Here is a 24,970-nt window from a genome sequence, read left to right on the forward strand (position 1 = left end):
ACTCTGTCCCTCACCACCCCTTGTTGTAAATATTTTTGTCCACCCTAAGCGTGGAAGGGTATTCTCAGATGTGAGACCCTTGCTCATTGCACCATCAGGATTCAAGCAAACCGGGCCGAAGACGGCTGTAATGCCAGAAACCGGTCCCCGGGAGCTTGTTTCCTTCCCAGTGTAAGAATTGGCTTTTGTAGTTTGGTTTGCCCTGTTCCCATCATGCACTGGGACAGGAACAGACTAATTTGCATACAGCCAGGTTCTGAAACTGGGATGGTGCAGTGAGCTAAAAAACGGTGTTGGATCTAGCCCTGATCTCTTGACTGGGTGAGAGCTTTCTGCTTAATTCAGAGACTCTGTCCCTCACCACCCCTTGTTGTAAATATTTTTGTCCACCCTAAGCGTGGAAGGGTATTCTCAGATGTGAGACCCTTGCTCATTGCACCATCAGGATTCAAGCAAACCGGGCCGAAGACGGCTGTAATGCCAGAAACCGGTCCCCGGGAGCTTGTTTCCTTCCCAGTGTAAGAATTGGCTTTTGTAGTTTGGTTTGCCCTGTTCCCATCATGCACTGGGACAGGAACAGACTAATTTGCATACAGCCAGGTTCTGAAACTGGGATGGTGCAGTGAGCTAAAAAACGGTGTTGGATCTAGCCCTGATCTCTTGACTGGGTGAGAGCTTTCTGCTTAATTCAGAGACTCTGTCCCTCACCACCCCTTGTTGTAAATATTTTTGTCCACCCTAAGCGTGGAAGGGTATTCTCAGATGTGAGACCCTTGCTCATTGCACCATCAGGATTCAAGCAAACCGGGCCGAAGACGGCTGTAATGCCAGAAACCGGTCCCCGGGAGCTTGTTTCCTTCCCAGTGTAAGAATTGGCTTTTGTAGTTTGGTTTGCCCTGTTCCCATCATGCACTGGGACAGGAACAGACTAATTTGCATACAGCCAGGTTCTGAAACTGGGATGGTGCAGTGAGCTAAAAAACGGTGTTGGATCTAGCCCTGATCTCTTGACTGGGTGAGAGCTTTTTGCTTAATTCAGAGACTCTGTCCCTCACCACCCCTTGTTGTAAATATTTTTGTCCACCCTAAGCGTGGAAGGGTATTCTCAGATGTGAGACCCTTGCTCATTGCACCATCAGGATTCAAGCAAACCGGGCCGAAGACGGCTGTAATGCCAGAAACCGGTCCCCGGGAGCTTGTTTCCTTCCCAGTGTAAGAATTGGCTTTTGTAGTTTGGTTTGCCCTGTTCCCATCATGCACTGGGACAGGAACAGACTAATTTGCATACAGCCAGGTTCTGAAACTGGGATGGTGCAGTGAGCTAAAAAACGGTGTTGGATCTAGCCCTGATCTCTTGACTGGGTGAGAGCTTTCTGCTTAATTCAGAGACTCTGTCCCTCACCACCCCTTGTTGTAAATATTTTTGTCCACCCTAAGCGTGGAAGGGTATTCTCAGATGTGAGACCCTTGCTCATTGCACCATCAGGATTCAAGCAAACCGGGCCGAAGACGGCTGTAATGCCAGAAACCGGTCCCCGGGAGCTTGTTTCCTTCCCAGTGTAAGAATTGGCTTTTGTAGTTTGGTTTGCCCTGTTCCCATCATGCACTGGGACAGGAACAGACTAATTTGCATACAGCCAGGTTCTGAAACTGGGATGGTGCAGTGAGCTAAAAAACGGTGTTGGATCTAGCCCTGATCTCTTGACTGGGTGAGAGCTTTCTGCTTAATTCAGAGACTCTGTCCCTCACCACCCCTTGTTGTAAATATTTTTGTCCACCCTAAGCGTGGAAGGGTATTCTCAGATGTGAGACCCTTGCTCATTGCACCATCAGGATTCAAGCAAACCGGGCCGAAGACGGCTGTAATGCCAGAAACCGGTCCCCGGGAGCTTGTTTCCTTCCCAGTGTAAGAATTGGCTTTTGTAGTTTGGTTTGCCCTGTTCCCATCATGCACTGGGACAGGAACAGACTAATTTGCATACAGCCAGGTTCTGAAACTGGGATGGTGCAGTGAGCTAAAAAACGGTGTTGGATCTAGCCCTGATCTCTTGACTGGGTGAGAGCTTTCTGCTTAATTCAGAGACTCTGTCCCTCACCACCCCTTGTTGTAAATATTTTTGTCCACCCTAAGCGTGGAAGGGTATTCTCAGATGTGAGACCCTTGCTCATTGCACCATCAGGATTCAAGCAAACCGGGCCGAAGACGGCTGTAATGCCAGAAACCGGTCCCCGGGAGCTTGTTTCCTTCCCAGTGTAAGAATTGGCTTTTGTAGTTTGGTTTGCCCTGTTCCCATCATGCACTGGGACAGGAACAGACTAGTTTGCATACAGCCAGGTTCTGAAACTGGGATGGTGCAGTGAGCTAAAAAACGGTGTTGGATCTAGCCCTGATCTCTTGACTGGGTGAGAGCTTTCTGCTTAATTCAGAGACTCTGTCCCTCACCACCCCTTGTTGTAAATATTTTTGTCCACCCTAAGCGTGGAAGGGTATTCTCAGATGTGAGACCCTTGCTCATTGCACCATCAGGATTCAAGCAAACCGGGCCGAAGACGGCTGTAATGCCAGAAACCGGTCCCCGGGAGCTTGTTTCCTTCCCAGTGTAAGAATTGGCTTTTGTAGTTTGGTTTGCCCTGTTCCCATCATGCACTGGGACAGGAACAGACTAATTTGCATACAGCCAGGTTCTGAAACTGGGATGGTGCAGTGAGCTAAAAAACGGTGTTGGATCTAGCCCTGATCTCTTGACTGGGTGAGAGCTTTCTGCTTAATTCAGAGACTCTGTCCCTCACCACCCCTTGTTGTAAATATTTTTGTCCACCCTAAGCGTGGAAGGGTATTCTCAGATGTGAGACCCTTGCTCATTGCACCATCAGGATTCAAGCAAACCGGGCCGAAGACGGCTGTAATGCCAGAAACCGGTCCCCGGGAGCTTGTTTCCTTCCCAGTGTAAGAATTGGCTTTTGTAGTTTGGTTTGCCCTGTTCCCATCATGCACTGGGACAGGAACAGACTAATTTGCATACAGCCAGGTTCTGAAACTGGGATGGTGCAGTGAGCTAAAAAACGGTGTTGGATCTAGCCCTGATCTCTTGACTGGGTGAGAGCTTTCTGCTTAATTCAGAGACTCTGTCCCTCACCACCCCTTGTTGCATCATAAAAGCAGGCAGAAAGGTTGTAGTCTAAATTATATTATTTATGTATTGATATAGATTATGATTTACAATTTGACAAAGTATTACATTTTTATTAACGTGTGTTGGGAACGTGCAAACGGAGAACTCTCACGTCATGAAGTTTACCTCTAATCATTCATAACATTATTTATATGAGTGAGTAACTAATGAAATTTATATAAAATTATGATTAATCCTGATTATGATAGTGAATTTTACTAAAATATATCTGTGTGTGTAAACGTGTGCAACGAAATGACAGGATAAAAGTAGGTGTTAACACATTCTACTTCTATACGAAGCACAGTAATATATCACACTGATACATGCTATTTGTAACTACACAAAATAATCTCAACTGCGTAAGAGCTACACTAAAATCCTGATGTTTTTATATTACCTATAAATATATGCTTAATAATTCTATGTATTCTGCGTTATGCTAGCCTAAATTAAAGTGGACTAAAACAAAGCAGATGGCGGAACCTTCATGGAGATGCACCTGATCCGAAATAACTTTGATAGTAAATTTTCCCTTTTCTTGATACTTGAAAGGGGGACTATGTGCACACCGATAAGACACCCGCCGTCACAATGCCAGTCCTAAACAGAACTTTAACATGTAAAGAAAAAAAATAAAAAGCACAGGTGCACCATAAATTAGAATTGTGCAAAAATTAACAATATAATGTTAAGGCACAGGTAATGAAGTCCAGAAGTCTTGTTAGTTTGTTTCTTCATTTTTCAACAGAAGGAAACGAACAGCCGACGCGTTTCGTCCCAAGGCGGGACTTCTTCAGGGCAAGGAATGGAGAGACAAAATTCCTGATGATGTGAATGATCATGTGATGGAGGACCAATGGTGAAGGTCTGAGTGTCGTACCAAACAAGAAGTTGAAGTATAAAAAAGCACCTGGAGGTTGTTAAATTATTTCTATCCTCCAGGGTTGTTGAGCAGCCGAGCTCGGGCTTGTAACAGCAGCACCTGGGGATCTGTGTGTTAGTACTATCCTCCAGGATATTTGTGCAGACAGGCTTGAAGTATGACTAGGTGTGTTTATCCAAAGGGGAAATCATTTATGATCAAGATCTAGATCAGAGTAACCCCGGTGCACCTTCCATGGGTTGTGCACCTGAGCTTATATAACCGACCCCTCAAGGAGAGAACGTGTATAGCAATGCAGATATCTTCTCACTGCTTCACCAGAATTCGCAATCAGGTGCTATACGTACTGACGGAGAGCAGGGCACGCGCTCCGTATGTCCACACTTCTTTTTCTCCCGAATTCTGGCGAGACTCTGATCTACATCTTGATCATAAAGGATTTCCCCTTTGCCTGTTATATGCCGTAACGCCACCTGTCTATTCTTCACAAGCCTCGAAGCTTCCAAATACCTCTTTTAGGTTTTCACATCTGCACTTTAAAGTCTTCCCACAAGACTACTGTTCATACGTCATTTATATCATAAATGTATAATTCATGTCAGCCATATGATGCTGGCAATCAGATCCTTGTTTTAAGTTTAGCGCCAGCATCTAAAAGTCTATCTGTCAATTACCTGTCCATGGGGTAATTGTGTCACAGATGAGTACTTTTATGCCGGCTGAATGCATTATCCCCTCATATGTCCTCCTCCTCCCAGTCCTTACACAAGTGAGGCAATCCTGCCTCCCAACAGCTTATTTGCAACACTAGTATTTCTTTCATGTTTAACACATAAACCCCTCCCAACTAATGCCATGCCTGTTTTTTTTTCCTGTCCAACAGACATGCTGTCAGACCATTAGGTTTTGTTCCTCCATGTCAGAGCCACGATATGGTGAGTGTTTTTTGCTTTTTTTGAAATTTCTTTGTGAAATGCCACGCTGACCTTACTGGTGACCCAGTGGGTCGCGTCTCTGCCCTGCTCCTGACGCGCATGTGCTTGGCTGGGGTGGGGAGCTTTCTCTGTGGTTAGTGGGCAGGCCATTCCGATGCCAAGGGCTTCCAGCAGCACCTTACTACCGCAGCCATGTCTTGTTTGTATGTAGGGGAAGAGGCAGGGCTTTCTTTTGGCAATTTAAGTCTGGTTTGTTTTGAGACTTGATTGCTAGAAGACTGTATATTTGGAGATTACTGGGCACTTTCTCTTCGTCTGTTGGTTCCTGTTTGGTGTCAAGGGGGATGAGGAGTTGGTCCAGGTGCCAGCCAAATCTATTTTCAAACAGAAACATATGCAGGACCTGCAGGAGGATGGCCTGTAGCAGATTTCCAGGTCAGATTTGCAGGATTTGATTACTTTTGGTGTTAAGGCTGTGCTGATTGATTGAACATGTGGACCCACATTCGTGATCCTGGGATTTTATCCTAAATCTTTATTGGATGATGGTTTTGAATCCCAGTATAGTACCTCAGTGGTGGATTACTTGCTCTTGCATGATGTCATTAAGGATGCTCTGGCTAAAGAATGGCTTGAGGTCAACAAGCAGGGGATTCCTCGCTTTCTGAGCGAGAGCTATAGCTTGGCGGAGTTCGATGTCCAGTTTCCTCAGGTTCCTAAAGTCAATTTTATTTTGTCATTGATAGCTTGGAACTCTTATTTGTCTTCTGATCCAGTTGAACGGAAGGTGGAGACAGCCTTGAAATGTTCCTAAGTTGCGTCTCATTTTGGGATTCAGGCTAGCAATTACTCCGCCTATGCTTCCCAGGTCCTTTTCATGGATTTTGAGAAGTTGTTTGACTGTCTTCAGGATTAGGGGGATCCCACTCCTATCTTTGCACAGATGGAGGTCTTGACGCAGTTTCTGTCCAATGTCACTTTTGATATGCTCTGGGGCTTCTCCTCGGCTGCCCTTTCAGCGGTGGCTGGTAGACGATCCCTGTGGACAAAGCCTTGGTGTCTTAAGGCTGCTCAGTAGGCATTGATTCATAAACTGCCTTTTTGAGGATCCGCAGCATTTTGGGGATGAATTGAACGCAATGGTGCAGTGTTCTGCAGAAGAAAAGAAGTTGTTGAAGCCATTTCATTGTGTCCAGAAGAAGAAGTCCTTTTCCATAAGCAGTGGTTTCACTGTGTTCTCTCCTCTACTCAGCCTTTTTGTGGACGGGCCCGTGGTCGGGAGGCTGCTTCCACAGGGTGCTGGGCAAAAGTGACTATGCCAAGGTGGGGGCCAGGCTCCATGCCTGGATCGTTGGTCCACTCTGATTTCCAACCTTTGGGTCCTGTCGGTCATCTACCAGGGGTATCAGATTCCATTCCACGGTCCTCCCCCCTCAGACCTGTTATCGGGTTACCCCGTTGTCAAAAGATCCAGTGAAGAGGACTGCTATGTTGTTTGGAGTGGGCATGTTGCTGGCGAAAAGCACTGTTCTCTGGGTTACAGAGGTGGGAAGCTCTTTTTGGTCCCAAAACCAGATGGTTCTTTAAGTCTGATTCTGAATCTCAAAGCTCTGAACAGGGTGGTGCCGCTGGTTCACTTTCTGCTGACCACCTTGCAGTCCATCATACCCTTATCCAACAAGGCGATTTTCTAGCTTCCCTGGACTTGGAAGATGCCTATTTTCACATCCTGGAATGGTTTAGAGACTGCAGTTTATCAGGGGATTTTTTAACACCTTGTTGGGGGTGTTGATTCTCCCTCCTGCTTGCATCTCTTCCCTGCAGCTTCTTCTGCGGGATCTACCGAGTTGGCAGTCTGCTCCGGCTTGGACTTGGTTGCGGGTCCAGGGGTTGATGGCTGCAACCACGGCTGTGGTTCCCTGGGCTCGCCTGCACCTCAAGCCTTTGATGAATCATCTGTTGTCTCTGTGGGACCCCTCCTGTGTGAGTTACGAATGTCTGGTTCTTCTCTCCCCTGTTCTAGTTCAGGACTTGGACTGGTGGCTTTGCATTCCCAATCTGGAAAGGGGGGTACGTTTTCAGCTTCCTCCTTCCCTGATGCTGACGATCAACACCAGTCTTTGGGGTTGGGGGCCACATTGGGGTCTTTGGAGGCCATGGGTCAGTGGTCTCAGGCAGGCAGCGCCCATTCCTTGAATTGGACTGAGTTGGCGGCCATTTGGCAGGAGATACTGTTCTTTCATATCCCCCCCCCCCCGGGTGAAATTCTGTTAGTTCAAACCGACAATCAAGGAGCTCGCTGTTACTTGAACCACCAAGGGAGGACCCAGTGTGAGTCTCTGAATCTGCTGGCTTCCTTGTTTTGTGCCTAGGCGAAGTCTCACCTCTCAGCCTTGAGGGCTGTTTACATTCAAGGTCACCTGAACTTTCACGAGGACAGTTGAGCCGCAACCTTGAATCCTCGGTTCTATTCCATCTGTCTGTACCCCTGTTCCGGGACCTTTGTCTTCGGTTCAGAACAAATTGGATCAACCTTTTTGCTTCTCCGAACAACGCCCCTTTCCCTTGATTCTGTTCTGAGTTGGTTTGTCCTCAGGTGTGTATGCTGGATACTCTCTTGATTCCTTGGCCCCCAGGCCCCCAGGCCTTCTGTATGCCTTCCTCCCGATCCCCCTCCTTCCGAGGGTGCTGCAGAAGATTTGGGTGGAGAAGGTGTCTGTTTTGCCCCTTTCTGGCCTCACCGCCTTTGGTTCCCGCTGTTAATGTGGCTTGTCCAGCTTCCCGTGATCCTGTCTCCGCTTCAGTTTACCCTTCTGTCATTGCCTCATCTCCATCAATTAAAGCTGATACCCTGGCCCTTGAATGTTTGACGTGTTTTGGTTGATCTTCCTTGGTGGCTGTGGATATCTAGTGTTCCCATGGGCCTTCTACCCTCAAGTGTTACAGTAAGAATTAGGGTTCTTTTGTCACTTGGTGTGCATCTCATGGCATGGATCCTGTGGTTGGTGATACGGCCTCGATTCCTAATTTTCTTAGGGATGGTTTTTTGAAAGATCATTCCCCTTCTACTTTGTCTGCTCAGTGAGCTGCTGTACGGGCGTGTAGGGGTTTTGGGGGACTCCTTGGAGGGTATCGCTCCTTCGGTAGTTCAGCTCCTGCTGAGTTTTCAGCTTTGTCGTCCTGCCACTCCTATGATTATGCCCTCTTGGGATTTGCCAAATGCGACTGTTCCACAGGGTCTCCAATTGTCCCCTTTTGAACCTTTGTTGGAGGTGGATTTGCCGTGGTTGTCTGCTAAGTTGGATATCCTGTTGGCCGTCACCTCTGCTTGAAGGTTGGGCGAATTGGGGGCCCTGCTTGTTTTCTTGTCCTTATTTGCAGTTCTTGCCTGATAGGGTGGTGTTGCGGCTTGACCCGGCATTTCTCCCTAAGGTCTCCTCCAAATTACATTTACAGCAGGAGGTGATTCATCCTGATTTTCCTGGGGAAGGGGGAGCTCTTGTTCCTTCTACCTTGATGTTCTGTGAGCCCTTCAGGTTTACCTCCAGCACACTCAGGGTTTTAGTCTTTCTCCTGTCCTGTTTGTATCCTGTGGTGGTGTAGCTAAAGGGAAAAAGGTGTCTACTTCGACTATTAGTCGGTGGGTGCGTTTAGCAGTTTGCCAGTCCTATAAGTCAGTGGTCTGCCTCCTCCAGCTCAGGTCCAGGGTCGATCAACGCGGTCGATATCCACTTTCTGGGATGAGGCGGCTGGTGTTTCTTTCCAGGAGATTTGCAGAGTGGCTACCTGGCAGTCCAGCATACTTTTGTCCGGCATTATCGCCTTGGTGTCTTGCATACCTTTGTGGACAATGTTGCTGTTGGTGTTATGAACGCTGCTGTGTCTTAATCTTTATTTTGAGTAAAAGCTTTTGTATCTACATGAATCCCTGGTGTCATGCATTTTCTTGATGTTTTTTGCTTGTGAGGTCCTAACTTCTGTAAGGACTGGGACGAGGAGGACATATGAGGGGGTAATTTTTTGTTACTTTCCAGTAATCTTCGTTACCCCAATTAATGTCCTCCTAATCCCAGTCCTGTTCCCTCCCGCCCTCTGCTGCGTTTGAGTCTGGTCTTGTTGATAACAGGCATGGCTGTGGGTGGGAGGGGTTTATGTAGTAAACATAAAAGAAATACTAGCATTGAGAATAGCCTGTCAGGAGGCAGGATTGCCTCACTTGTGGAAGGACTGGGATGAGAAGGACCTTAATCGGGGTAATGAAGATTCCCGGTAAGTAACAAAACTTTCCTTGTGTTTCCTCCTGGTACGGCAGAGCCCTTATTCCAAGATCTTTCATGTGTGTAGGTTAAGTCGAGGAAAACTCTTTAACATTTGCTGCACACTGATCTCAGATCCGATTTCTTCTGGGTATAATTGTAGATGCAGCAGTCATTCTTAATGGTTTTCACACAATCACACCCATAGATCTTACTTTTGGGTTGTATCAAAAAGAGTACGTCAGTACTGTGCTTCTCAAAATTCATTCATTGTGGTAGATGCTACAATAGTTTCACACAACATCACCGCTCAGGTAATTTCTCTAGTCCACATTTGTAAGAAAACAAGTGCTGGTTAGCCTCGGTAAAACCATTACTTTGAGGTAGGGTAATAAAAAGGGACATTGTGGAACAGAATAAAAAAAAGAATGGTATGCACACGGCATCGCTTAGGCAAATGATCCCAGGGGCAAACAGATGATTCTTCACAGAAAAAAACTGTCACCAGCAAACCCAGGTAAGCGGTGTATAGAGTAATCTAAAAAGCATTAGTAGGAATTTATGAAAACTGTTAGACAGTAACTTCAAGTATGGCCCAATGCAGGGCACAGTTTTTACATTTACGTAGGTAGAAGTACTTTACTTTGTCAAACAATTGGCCTCTCCACAGACACCTTTTTGGGACAGAAAGACAACTGTAATTCAACAAATATTATATTTTGAGATGCTTGATGGATGAGAAAACAAATCCAGACTGCCAAGATGCTGGAAAGAATAAGTAAAATAAGTTAGCCACTTAGGGCATATTTATGAAGGAGTCTGTGCCACATTTGCACCACAAAACGTGGTACACAAGCGATTGAAACCCCAAATTCGATATATCGAGCCATGCAAGGCCAGTGTGTGTGGCCCAAGTAGCTTGATAAATCAGGAGCAACACAATGCAGCACAAATATCTGCATTGTGCTACTCCGCCCTGAGAAGGCGTTCAATGAGCATTGCGTGGAGGTTTTCATGCAACTCCCATGGATTCTGAAGCATTCCCAGATTTACAATTACTAGTAGACCTTGGAATGATCCAAAATGCTAAGCCTTACCAGGGGAAGCCTAATGAAGCAAAATGTATTTATTTCTCCTTGTTACTTCCTCTTTTTACGTGTGCTGCAGTCTGCAGTAAACACAGAAGAATATGCCTCATGATTATTTTTGTGTAAGATTGCGCCCCTTTCTGCACAAAAACAATCCTGCATGCAACAGAGGCACCCTTGCACCATGGTGCAAGAGGGCCAGAGTTGGACCTAAGTAGCCCATTGTGCACCAGTGTGCTGGAAAAGGACAGGAATGCAACATATTGGGATACATACAGAATTCCTTCCCTTTCCCTGTAATGCAGCACAGTGCAGCAAGGTGACTTGCTTTGCTGCGTTCATTTTTTCATAAATATGCCCACTAATTTATGTTTCCGCCTAACAATTAGCAGTCTTTATGATATTTTGGTTAGGAGTGTTTTCCTTTTTTGTGCTGTATAAAGACGTTTAGAAGGAGTGGTCGAAGTTTAATCATATCCACCAGGTGTGGTTGACCTAGTTCTTCATGACATGGGGGAGCAATGCAGTAAAATAGTTAGTGCCTACAAAATCAGCTGTCTTCACAGTGGAGATATTGGCGTAGCCCCACAAACGAGCCCCATAACATGCAATGGAAACACATTTGGCAATATAGATATTAAGCATGAGTTTAATTGCAACTCAAAAAGAGCACCAATAGATAGCACTAAAGTCTCCTGCATTCCACAAGGTACTTCTAATTAAGAGAATAATGATAAATGACTCCCACATATGAAAAAAGTCAACCTTCCTTAATGTCATGCCTTTAATAGTCCTATGCTCGCTATGCCACTGGAATCAAGTTAGCCTGGCTGATGAGGGGTGATACCCCAAAACCAACCCAGGATGCTTGTTTCTGGTCCAGGGAGGACCTAGCCTGGCCATCCTGGACTGTCCCCACTGGGAGCAGGGTCAAGACTGATTTGCATATGGCTGGGTCCTAACTGGGATGGCATGGCGAGCAAACAAAGATGGATTCAACCCGGATCTGTACTTATTAGGCATAGTACTGAGCACCCAGAGTTCAGTTATAGGCCCAAGGACAAGCCGGCAGGGTTCGGGTGCCTGCGTTGGCACTTGGCAGCCAAATTTAGTGCCAGCATAGGGGGAAACGCAGGCCTGCATCGTATTCTTTTAAATATGGTGCAGACCTGCTTTTCTAAAGTAACTGAGCGTGTTGTTAGCCTTCTTGGCTTAATGACACACTTCACCACTTTGTTGTAAATATGCCCCCCAGTTTTGAGCACATTCAGAACATTTTGAGTTACAGATGTTTCTGAATTATTAACATAAAATATAAAAATAAATAGTGCCAGAATGTATCACTGCTGCACTCCACGGTGATTATAATTCAATCAGTACATTCCTCCTTTAAGACGAATTGTACCTTAGTTGTAAGACTGAAAATGCAATTTAAACAAACATGAGATATATGAGGGTCAGTTCAAAGATTAATGATGCTAGAAAATAACTTTCAGTATGGTTAACACAATTGAACGCTGAGCGAAGATAAATAAAGGCTAAATAGACAGCACTATGCTTAAACATCCGAAAAGATGTTGTTAGCTACATTCTAATCAGATAACCTGTCCATTAAATTACTACATGCAATTTTAGCAATAGAATCTATAATTATATGGGTCGAAAAACATTTTGGGTTTTTATCTCCTTTTAAAAAAAAATGGGAATATGATTGATCTAGACAAAAATCAGGTAAGTCAAGTTTTATTAGGCATAGTACTGAGCACCCAGAGTTCAGTTATAGGCCCAGGGACAAGCCGGCAGGGTTCGGGTATTGCCCGTGGGACTATCCGTAATTGCTTCTGTGACTTACGACTGAAGAAATATTAGAGGTTTGCTTTCAGTAAAGAATGGTAAAAATAAGAGTTCTCCAGTCAAACAAAAGGAGAGTATATATTGGATAATGGGTTACCTAAACTTCAGCTTGGATCCCAAGGTCCACACCTGTATTAGTTTGTTTAGAAAAGAGCAGATGATTATCCAACCCCAGAAATCAGGGCTCATCGTGTGGTTGCTGGCATCGAATGGTTTGTCCTACGCCTCCTTCCTAATACTGGTCTTTCTGGTCACCTGTGCAATTTTATATCCCTTCCTACATAACACTACCTCAGAAAAAATGTGAGATTTTTTGTTTAGTACTCTAAGAAGATGGCCATGAGCCTCTGTGCAGGATTTGTCAAACCATTGCTTACTTTTGGGTTGGAGAGATGTGTAAATAGTTATGTAGGAACTTTTCACTTACAAATGTATCTGACTATAGGCATCAATAATGAAATATGATAGATACTGAATGCCTGTAACCCTATAGAAATGAGGCTGGCTAACAGTAATTCTGGGTTGATGTTACACCATTTAACCCTTAACCCATTTTCCATATTCATCTCATCCTTGGGATGAACTACACTTGTAGACGTACAAACCTTTAATTATCATAGGGGTATGATCTCTAAAGACACTGACCACAGTTTTTCACCCTTGATGTAAAGATAGGAAAACTGATCTTAGATGAAAGGATGACTAATGTAAGGACCACGATGTGAGACTGCCAAAGTAATGGTTGAAAAGTTCTGGTTTAATTTTTAAACGTGTGATAGTTCTGTTGAGATGCATTGGTATCAATGCGGTCCTGAAATGAAGGCTTGTAGCAGTAAATTTCACCTCCGCATCCTGTCTGCTGCCTGATATCAAGAAAATCTTTCTGGCTGTATTACCCTTGCTGGTTTGCGAACTTCATGCATCATTTTTGGGGATCTGGCGTAAGGCAGCACCGCAAGTCTTCTTGCTACGCTGCCCTGCACCAATGTGAAAGAGCAGGAATGCACCGTATTTATGAAATACGGTAAACTCCTGGGGCCACATTTATGAAAAGTGACGCATTGCTGCGTGAAAACAGCGATGCGGCACTTTTCACTGCGCACTCCTTGCGACACCAATGATGCGTCATATTTAATGTATGACGCATCATGTCGCAAGGACTTGCAGATACGTCAGTATTTCTGACGCATCTGTAAGCGCAAAAGGGACGCATTGCTGGAGTGTGTCACAAAAGTGACGCAACTCCAGCAATGCGTCCTTTCACTTGGGGAAAGCCCCATGTGAAAGGGCTTGCGTCAGTCTTACACCTGCTGTGAGGCAGGCGCAAGATTTTGACGAAGCAGCATCCTAAAAGTGACGCAGTGAAATCTCATTGATTTCACTGCGTCACTATTACGAGGCTTTTTGCGGGGGAACGCCCCCTCTGCATACATTATACCTGACGCAGGTATAATGTGGCGCAGAGGTTTAAAAAGTGACGCATCTACCTAGATGTGTCACTTTTTAAATATGGCGCAACAAGGCGCATTTTGTACGCCGCTGGTGCGTCACAAAAAGTGACGCACCGGCGGCACAAAACTGACGCAAGGCCTCATAAATAAGGGCCCTGTTCTTTCTCCCTGCTCTGTTGCACAATTTGCTGCCTTGTGGCAGTGTTGCAGGCAGGATTGTTTTTGTGAGAAAGAGGCACCTTCCTGCACAAAAAAAATCCTGAGAGGTGATTTTCCTCTTTCTACATATGCTGCAAAATGCAGCACACATGGAAAGAGGAAACAAGGAGAAATACAAATATTTCCCTTTGTTACGCCTGCTCTTGGGAGGGGTAAGGTTTTGGCGCCTTCCCAGATTTACGTGATTAGGTAAACCTAGAGCAGCGTCAAAATCCATGGGTGTTGCAGGGTAAAAACCCACCACAGCAGCCATAGAACGCCTCCCTGGTGCAGACTAAGGCAACGCATCGACTTGCGCTACTTTGTCTTAATCGATATCTGTGAGGCCATGCAAAGCCACACAAAGTGACTTTGTTTGGCCTCATAGATATGGTTGAGAGGTATGCACCACTGGAGTATCGGAAAAAGTGACGCCACAGCAGTGCAAGCCTCTCATAAATAAGCCCCACATTCCTGGTTTAAATTACTTTTCTCTCCAGGATAGAGGAAAATGAAACGTTCCGATGAAATGTACTATTTATTTACATTAATACATATATTTCCCAATCCTTCTTTGCGGGAGAACCTATAAACCCACTGTAAATTTAAATGTAATTGCTATCCAGCATTAATCAATGTTGTCTCTCAATCAGATTTTAAAAATGCTATTTTTCAGACATTTTTCCAAAGTCAATACCTTTTCTTAAATCTCATTTTCACCAATATTACCTTACTATAGTTCTTTGAAATATATGGTTTGACTCAAATAGGAGGCAGAGATTTTTTAAGGCATGGGCAAAGTGGGCAATTGCCCAGGGCCCCTACCTTCCAAGGGCCCCCTCTCCCTTTTTAATCTCTGCCCATTAAATGTCATTATCTGAAGCCCTCTGACTAACTTTAGTGCCTACTATGGCTCTCCCTACCTATTGTCATTGTAAGGTTTCTGGGGTCCCAGGCAAGACATATTTCACAGTTTAAAATATAATTTAATTGTGTTGATATCATGGGCTTGAACTAGCTGGAAATTAGTGAGAAAATTCAAACAGGGGCCCCCAAAGTATGGTGCCTGGGCCCCCCGAAATCATTAAGATGGCACTGATAGAAGGGAGTGAACCCCCAAGTGCTATTGGAAATGTTGCCCAGTTTTGAGCAACGTTCGTGTCTTTTAAATACATTTTCTAGAAATCTTCCCAAATATTGCTTAGTTTTATTACAACTATAAAGAACGCCTTGGTGTTTTTTAAGCACTCGCAGCAGCGTTCCACTTCAAAACACGCAACAGGAAAGGCCACCTCCCCCCACTCCTGTCCCTCGAAGCCATGTTTATGGTGTTTCTCTTACAGGCACTTTCCCTCCAAAACATATTTTCCTTTACAAAAAGAATAACAATTTGAAAGCAGCGTGGCATCAAGATTTGACTCAGCTCCATTTATTCTGAAAGAGGTCTCCCAGCCAGAAACACATTAGCATAACCATTCTCTATTATGTAGCTGTGTTCAAATCACAAGCGGAAGGGAAATTGCAGGACATGTTATCGTGCATTAAAATCTCTTTTTTTACTAGAGTGGAGCCCTGCAAATTAGTCAGGATTGCACACTGCATATTTTACTACAGGAGTCCTTCAAAACATGTTTGTGCATGTGCATGCGAGGCAAGAACTTGTCTTTAAAACCTTTCTCTAGAGTAGGTTATTGTACTGGGATCTCGTTCTCCATTATTTGAGACCTGAGTGCACTAGAAGGTACCATTCGTTTTCTGCAGGAGGTATCTGAACATTACACAAAAGGGATTGTACATTTCCTTAAAAAAAATCTGCTGGGGAGTTTCAAGTAGTAAATGTTTCCCTCTCTCGCCACTGGCTGCTGTGCCAACCTCTGTCATAATGATGTTGTGATGAAAGGACTACCCTATTTTGAGAAAAGCTGAAGGACAAAGTACGCACTTCGCCCTAGCAACATCAATATCACACTGGAAGGGGTCTTTCATAGAAAAGGAGACCTGCTGGAGTTCTGAGTCATACATTTGCCTCTAATGTCTTTGCAATTGGACTCAACACGTTAGCTAACTCTTTTAAGGACAAAAATTGTATTGTTCTCCAACAATATTGAACCGTCTTATTTTAATTTTAAAGGAAAGTTTTTCAAATTTGGAGTCAGCGGAATGTGCTACGTAGTAATCAAAGTCAAGACGTTTAAAAATTCCCACTTAGTTTTCTGACTAAAGATCAACATTTTTTTGTGAGCGGGAATGGATCTATGTGGAATTGAAGAAAGCTAAAATGAGGGATTTGTCTCTCACTAATGCATCCCAACGGAAGGTATCGCGAGGAAAGCACCAATGTGCACCAGCGTGCCAAATTTGGTGTGGCTTGGTGCATGGTTGAAAAGTTGTAATGTAGGTCTCAAAATCGATACTTGTTTGTGGAATAGGTTTTACCACAGGAAGGTTTTCTCGGCTCCTAAATCTAAAACCTCTGAATGGATGGTCACCAACTTTTGACGCTAAAGCAGTCTATTTGGTCAATCAGTAACTTTTTGTACTTGATAAAAATCTGTCAAACTATGTTATTTTTCCAGTAGTTTGTGAACAACAAACTAGGCATGCGCAGACAAAGGAACCCCAGTGCACATTGAGGTTCCGTGACGATTGTAAGTGGTGTTTTCGAGTCTGGTATCCATGAACCGCAAATGACGAGTTTAGTGGGTGTACGCAGTTTCGCTGTGCTAACCTAAACCGTTCGTCTGTTTCGTGGGTTTTTCCATCTGTACCCACGGGTTCCATCTTAGATACGGCATCCATTTTGTTTCTTGCCCTCAAGTAGCCAGCGAACGGACGTTGTCCGCTTCGCGACCCTGGGATTCCCAAGACATTTGCGGAAGACACATTTCCTTTGAAAGTGTTGGTATGATGAGGGGGATGATACTGTAAGGCAGATGGCCCCGCTCGAGGCTCATCTTGCCGGGCCGGTCTATTGTCTCAGCCATGCATCTCATTAGGCACGCCCCTTTGATGCCTGTAGCTCGTGTTTCCCAAAACCTCCCCTTTTACACCCTTTCCGATCTCCCCACTGTTTCCATCTTCCTCTGCACCTGTCCTTGTTCCCTCTTCGATCTGTTTATTGCTGATTGGAATGTACTAATGGTGGGAAGATGGGCTTTTGCAGTTGGGAACCGCCAAATGTTTCCGCACTTATGTTACGGACCCTGAATACATCAAAGCGACCCCTCTCGGGGATAATTATGGGAACCAAGTTGTAAACCTTTGTTTACCATGTAAACCTATGGGAGAAATATGTATAAAAAGGAGCGATCCACAGTAGCAAATCGAAGCAGATCCCGAAAACATACCTGTTGTGTACTTCTCGTGAATTCTGTGTTCCCTGCAGTAAATAAACCTCGAATCTTTGACGCCGAAGAAAGTGTCCCGTGTCTCTGTCACTTGTACGCCGGAACAGGTTACCCACGAAGATTTCAGGTGTTGTCCCCTGGCACCGCTGGGTCTTAAATAACCCAGTCCTTCAGTTGGCGCCCAACGTGGGGCTGCATCAGTGGTACCGGTCCAAGCCCGACGATCGTGAGGAACTTCGTGTGAAATCTCCGAGGGAAGGTGCACCCTGCTTCATCGATCCTGTTGTCGAAATAAGTGGCCCGACGACTTTTCCCGCGAAGATTCCCGCCTCCTGACGGCTGCGACGGACTGCTGCCCTGACTGTAGACCTGTTTTGGCGCCTGGCGTAGACCTTGGTATAGCGAGACGATTGACGGGCCTTCCTGGTGACGCCATCGATCTTTGAGTTAAGTATTTGTGGGTCGCTCCCAGAGTTCTTGGTTGTGGTAGCTTAGTTGTTGCATGGTTCCATTGCATTTGTGGTTCTTGGTACTTTGTTGTGATATTTGACGACTGCAGCCGCCAAAGACCGAGGGTTTTTGCTCCTTGCTGGGACTTGGTAAATCCCGTAACCCTTGAAGTTTGTGAAACTCGGCTAGTGTGCAAGATGCCTGGTCGCTGTACTCTGTTTAGTTGTTTCAGGCGTTGTGGTACGGATTCCCGACTGGAGGACTCGTGTCCGATACCTCCGGTTGGAACTCCCACTTATGAGCTCTACAGTAAACATGGACTAGGTCCTATTACCTTTAATGAATATTGGATTCGTTACACCAAAAAAGATGGTGTCCTTAGTTGGCCACCTCACGGTAGTTTTGAGACCCCGATTTTAGATAATCTTGAGGCTAAATTGTTTAAGAAAAAGTCCAGGCCGGCCATGTTTGATGCCTTTCGGTTGTGGCGCAAAGAAGCCCGACAGAAAGAGATCAGACAGACTAAACGTAATCAGAGAGATGGTGTTGCTACCATTGTAAAGAAAGCAGAGCAGTTCCAGCGTGACAAGGAGGATAAGGAAAAGGAAGTATTTGATAGGCTACAGCGTATGTCTATAAATAAATGCTATCCCGCTTTGCCTACGGAGTCGGATAAAAAGGAAGAATTAGTTGAGGATCCTTTAATGTACTATCTTATGAAGTCGCCACCTCCGTATGCACAGGGTACCACGGCTCCCGCGGTACCTCCAGTGCTTCCTCCTATTCTTCCTCCTCAACCTGTTCCTCAACCTGTACCTGTTCTTCCGACTATTCCTGCTCCTTTGCCTACTGCTGTTCCTACTGCTCCTCCGCTTGTACTTCCACATACTCCTGCTCCCGCTACCGCTCCTGCTGTACTTACTCCTGTTGCTTCGTCTGTTTCTACTCCTTCTTTTGTTAATCCCTTATGTTATACTTCTCCATCTACTCGATGTCGTACCTCTCCTGTTTCGGCTAACTTCTTTAATTCCCTTGGGCCTATTCTTGAGTCCGCTGGTTCGGACGGTCCTCAAAGGCGTAGCCAGCTTCCCGGTAACAGGGAACGTGCCGCGCTGTATAACATGGCGATGGGTTGGATGACATATCCTCTTAGAAATCCTCCACGTGCTGTACTTGATACGTTCTGTCAATTCAATATACCGACGCAGAGATACGTTTTCGAAGAAATGTGCAGGGTTCTGCGCGATCAAATATCGGCCGATGCATCTGATGATGTATTGACCGCTTTGTCTGATCTACAGCTTCAGTTCTCGAGTGGAATGATAGTGGACACCAACGTTCGACGCGCTGTTGAACGGTTGTTATCTCTTCGTCCCTCTCCGATACCTCAAGCCTTGTTCGTTGAGAACGTTGAAAGACAGTTCGATGCGTCTGGTCAGTTTCCCATGCGAGAAGTTCCTCCAGTATGGATGCCAGCTAATCCTCAGGCTCAGCCCCCGATCTTGGCACATTTCCAGAGAGTGTGGATACACCTCCCATGGAAACGATCAGAAGTTTTACAGGTAAAGCAATCTTTGCCTGACCCTCGCAAAAATCCTGCAGGGTACTATAAAGAATTATCGCAGCTTGTAGATGCTACGATAATGAACCTTGCCGATATCGATATGCTGTTTGGCAATGTCGTACCGCAACCGGTATGGGCAAAGATTCGTCAAGAAAACCATGCGGTAGAATTAGGTGGTGATTGGGCTGCTCTTATTGCGGCAGATGCACGACAAGTTGGTGGTGCTAAACCTGAACAGCTTATTACCGATCTCCCTCAGAGAATAATTACCCTAATGAAAACGCTTATGCCTGCTATGAGGGTGAATTGGGACAAACTGTCCGCTTGCAAACAAAAGAAGGATGAGAGTGTCTCGGATTTCTTTACGAGATTCGAGGAGGCTTTCATCGACCACAGCGGTCAAGATATGGGTACCGAAGGTGGTCAAAGGTTGTTTGTGGACAAATTTGTTTCAAATTTATTGCCTGACTTGAGCAATAAATTAAGAAACTCCGAGAGTGCGTGGGCTGTCTCTACTTCTGCTCAAATATTGGCTACGGCACAGTATTACGAGAACAGAGAAAAAGAAGAGAACGACCGTGCAGATAAAAAGACGAAAGAACTCAAAACTAAAGTGTTGTTGCAGCAGGCCTATCCTCCGCGTTCGACTCAGAATGATTCTCAGCGGAATCGATCGCAGCCACAGTCAAATAGGTCGCAATCGCGGAATGACTCCTCTTCCCAAAGATCTTCGTTAGGGTACAATCAGTGTGCCTATTGTAGACAGGAGGGTCATTTAAAATTCAACTGTCCTGTTCTAAATGATCGTAATAGTGGTAACTCCTCTAGAGGAGGTCGTGGTGGTTCTCAGCAGACATCACGTGGTAGGGGTCGTGGTGCTCAAAATGATCGTTCAGATAACTCATCAAATTCCAATAATTGTTTTGATCAACGTGGATCCTCGCAAGGACGATCTGCGCAGTACAATGTAGACGATTATTACGTCGATCAGGGAACTGACGACAGTAATTACTAGGACAGCCATAACCAAGGAGAGGGAGTGGTATCAGTTCCGGTTGATCAGAGAGGGCCTTACGTCGCAGTTGCTACATCGGGCGTCGTTGAGCCTTTTCTGTTGGACACTGGTGCAGCGAAAAGTTCCATAATGCATTCAAAACTCCCTGGCGCACCTTTGTCTGGCTTAACAAATGTTTCCGTTGGATTCTCTGGCGCCCCCGTTAGCAATCCAGTTTTGCGCCCTTTGTCCCTTACAATTGGACCTCGTGAGCTTCAAGCTCCTTTGATTTTGACTACTGGTTGTGGTGAAAATCTTTTGGGCCTGGATTTGCTAAAACGTTTGTATGCGACTTTGTATTGTTCTCCTGCGGGAGTAAAGCTTACTTTGGGTGAGAGGGTTGTCTCTCCTATGTACTTGTCTCTCGATAAGCTTCCACCGGAATTGAGCTCTCTTCCTGCATCTTTGTGGGCAGCAGGTCCCAATGATGTGGGCCTGCTTGACATCTCCCCTTATGTTGTTCAGCTGAAATCTAATGTGCGATTGCCATGTATTCCCCAGTATCGAATCTCTCTTGATGGTGAACGAGCACTGTTAGCGATCATCTATGATCTGATCGAGAAAGATGTGATTGAAGAAACTCGGGGAAACGTGTGCAATAGCCCTGTACTGCCCATTCTGAAACGTACCGATCCTTCTAAACCACCTGTGTATCGTTTTGTTATCGATTTACGGGAGGTAAATAAAATTGTGATTCCTCAGTTCCCTGTTGTGCCCGACATCACGGCGCTACTGACTCTGATTCCAGCAACGGCATCTTGGTTTTCGGTGATCGATCTGAAGAATGCGTTCTTCAGTATTCCGATTGCTGAGGAGAGCAGAGACCTTTTCGGTTTCTCCCTTGGTGGACGTAGTTTCCGGTTTAAACGTGCTCCTTAGGGCTACTGTGAGAGTCCATCCATTTACAGTCAAGCCTTGAAGGGTCAACTGGATGTGTTTATGTTGCCGGCTGGTGCGGCCTTAATCCAATATGTCGATGACTTATTGGTGGCTGCAGATACTCAGGACATTTGCAAAATTGCTACGGTGTCGTTGCTGCAACATCTCTGTGACTTACATCACAAGGTGTCACCTTCTAAACTCCAATATTGTTGTCAAGAAGTAACCTATCTAGGTCACTTATTGTCAAAGGAGGGAAGGCGGTTGACCCCAGAGAGAATTGCAGCAATTGCGCGAATGACTGTGCCAACAACCCAAAGAGATGTGCGTGCCTTCTTGGGCATCACGTCATACTGCAGACAGTGGATCCCGAATTTTTCACTGTTAGCGAAACCATTGGTGGCTCTTACGTGCAAGGATGTTTCAACTCCTTTACCATAGACGGAAGAATGTCAGAAGAGTTTTTCTGAATTGCGTGACTCATTGTGTTCGGCTCCTGTGTTAGGTACCCCTGACTACAGCAAGCCGTTTACATTATATGTTCACGAGAGGGAAGGTTGTGCTTTGAGTGTCTTAACGCAACCTTTTGGTGGAAAGCAACGTCCATGTGCATATTTTTCCTCGACCTTGGACCCGGTAGCTAGGGCATTGCCGAGTTGCTTGAGAGCAACAGCGGCAGCTGCGGTGTCCATCCGACAATCAGCAGGATTGGTCATGGATAATATGCTTACGGTGATGGTTCCGCATGCAGTTGACACTCTCCTAAATCGTACGAAAACTCAGCACTTGACGAGTGCAAGATTGTCTGGGTACGAATTGACGCTTTTGGCAAGTCATATTCAGATAAAACGTTGTAATGTCCTAAACCCGGCGACTTTATTGCCAATCAGTACAGAGTCAGATGAAATAACAGCTCATGACTGTTATTTAATGACTGAGGAGGAAACAAAAGGTCGCGTGGACCTTAAAAACACCCTTTGGATGATCCCGGTGGGACTTTGTATGTGGATGGTTCATGTTTTAAATTGCCAAATGGTGATGTGACGACTGCGTATGCGGTTGTAACTTTGAATACTGTTGTGGAAGCTGCAAGATTGAATCAGAACTCTGCCCAGGCTGCAGAACTGATTGCTCTCACTAGAGCGTGTGTGTTGGCGAAAGGGAAACGTGTGAATGTGTTTACCGACAGCCAATATGCATTTGGCGTCGCCCATAGTTTTGGACGATTGTGGAGAGAGAGAGGGTTTATGACGTCGCATGGTACGAAGATTCAACATGGCCAGCTTGTGAATGATCTTTTGGATGCACTTACGTGGCCTAAGCAGGTAGCGATTGTTAAATGTAGTGCGCATCGTAAGGTGACGGATGATGTCGGTCGTGGTAATGCGTTTGCGGATGAGACTGCTAAGGAGACTGCCCGGGACCTTAGCAATCGAATGTATGTGGCGAGTTCGGTTAGGTGGCCTACAGAAACGAGCATGTGTGAGGATACTATCGAGAGTGTGAAAGCGATACAGAATGAGGCCACCGAGACTGAAAAGACGAAGTGGAAAGAAAGTACGGGAAAGTTGGATGCGAATGGTTGTTGGGTTGACTTGTCGGAACATAAGAGATGGATGTTGCCAGATGCGTATGTGCTAGCTGTTGTGACAATGGCACATGGGTTAGCACATATTAGCGTGAAAGGTATTTGTAAGTTGCTGTCCCCTGTGTGGAAGAATGATGGTATCACGAAATGTGCTGAACGATTGGTTAAGAATTGTATGGTATGTATGTTGTACAATCCTGGTAAGGGAACCCCAACACCTCCTGGCCATTTTGCTCCCCCATCATGTCCTTTTGAGGTGATTCAATTAGACTTCATCCATATGGAGAGATGCAATAACCTGAAATACGTCTTAGTTGTGGTTTGCGCGTTCTCCCGATGGATTGAAGCCTACCCCCTCAAAGACAACACTGCCCTGTCGACTGCGAAAATCCTGCTGAAGGAATACTTTCCTCGGTATGGAATGCCTCGGATTGTATGGTCTGATAACGGAAGTGAGTTTGTGGGGAGTGTGATGAGGAGTGTGTGTAAGGGCCTTGGAATTAATCAAAAATTCCATAGCGCCAATCATCCCCAGTCAGCTGGTTTGGTTGAAGGGTATAATGGCACCCTTAAACTAAAGCTGGCGAAGATTCAGGCTACGACTGGTCTTTCGTGGCCTGACGCTTTACCCTTAGCTTTATTGTCAACAAGGGCGACAGTACACTCCCGAGTAGGGCTTAGTCCCTATGAAATAGTGTTCGGTCGTCCTGCGAATGTTTGGGGGGTCCCTAGACCGGGTGTGTTTTCTAGCCTTGAGTACCCAATGTTGATTGACTATCTTCATGATCTGACTGCTAAACTGAGGTTAATTCACCAACAGGTTTACGAAGCACTGCCGACGCAGACGGAGGGTCCAGGCCACCAGCTCCAACCCGGAGACTGGGTGGTTACTCGCAACTTTGCTCGCAAGAAGAATTTGGAACCCCGCTTCATTGGACCCTTCCAGGTCCTCCTCGCCACGAGAACTGCCGTCCGTTTGGAAGGTCGGAAAAATTGGGTGCATGCCACTCATACGAAGAAGGTTCCTATACCTTTACCGGCAGACTCGTGGGTGAGGAAGGGCATTGCTTCAGCTGAAACCGAAGGATTGCCGGCTTTTGTACCTTTTAGCGACGCACAACCTGTCGGAGAATCCTCAGTGCAGCAGAAAGACATTGTTGAACATTTGTCACCAAAAGACTCAAGACCAGAACATTCGACTGATCAGCAGAACTCTGTTCCCTCATCGGATCCTTTGTTTGATGAACAGACACGTCCTGGGAAAACCCGATACTTTTTGCGATCCAGCACTCGGAACTAATAAAAAAATTCCGTTTTCCCTTGACAATTGCATTATCCCGTATGCTACGATCAGTCTGAACACCCGTATTATTGTGATTGTTTCTGTATATATTGAGTTTCGTTCCACATGTGTTTTTGCTTCCACAGCTGAGAGACTTTTGTACATACATTGTGAATAAAGGCCGTAGGGCCGCGCGTGTACTTCCTTCTGGTTAGTAGGTCTTGACGCTAGGTTAAAGACCGTCGGTTCCTGGGAACTTCTGGGGATTGACTACTGCTACACAGAACGAAGTGCGTCAAGAAACGTTGCGGACGGTCATAGGGGATGACGTTTTCAAAGCTGATGGGCTTGGAAGAAGCTCAGGCGCAAAGATTCAAACTGCAACAACTTATTCGTACCAAATGTTTTATGTTTCAAGTGTTCGTATTGCTTTTGACTGTTTCTGCACTATTGGCGGGTGGGGTGTATTACATGATGTCGTACTTCTTACCTTCTGCCATACCTACTCCTACTTCTGATCCTAAGCTTACCTCCACTGCATCCCCTCATTCCTTCCATATCTTACACGAACAGGTTAGACGTGCAGAATTTCGAAATAATTCCTTTATCCAGCTCCTTCATCAGCACCAGTTAGTGGTTAATACTACTAATTGTTGGGTGTGTGGGCTAATGCCACATACCACTGATAAGGGAATTCCATATCTGGTCCTACCTTATAGTTCCCAGGATTCAGCTCGAGCATTCCAAACAATGTTTCGGAGCGCACTAGATTCTTACCCCAGTCAAGAGCCACGTTCTCCCTTCTCTGGCCCTGGCTCGTATCATAAGCCTTTGTCTATAGCGATAGAAGATTTGGATAGAGATATCTATGAGCCGTCGCTCATCCCAGAGGAAGAGGTACAAGCCTATAGGGTCCTGAGTAAGGTCGAGTATAGTGCGCTCACGAGTGAAAAACAGCTTAGAAG

This window comes from Lissotriton vulgaris, chromosome 6, assembly GCF_964263255.1.
Source record: "Lissotriton vulgaris chromosome 6, aLisVul1.2, whole genome shotgun sequence".
In the NCBI taxonomy this organism is placed as follows: Eukaryota; Metazoa; Chordata; class Amphibia; order Caudata; family Salamandridae; genus Lissotriton; species Lissotriton vulgaris.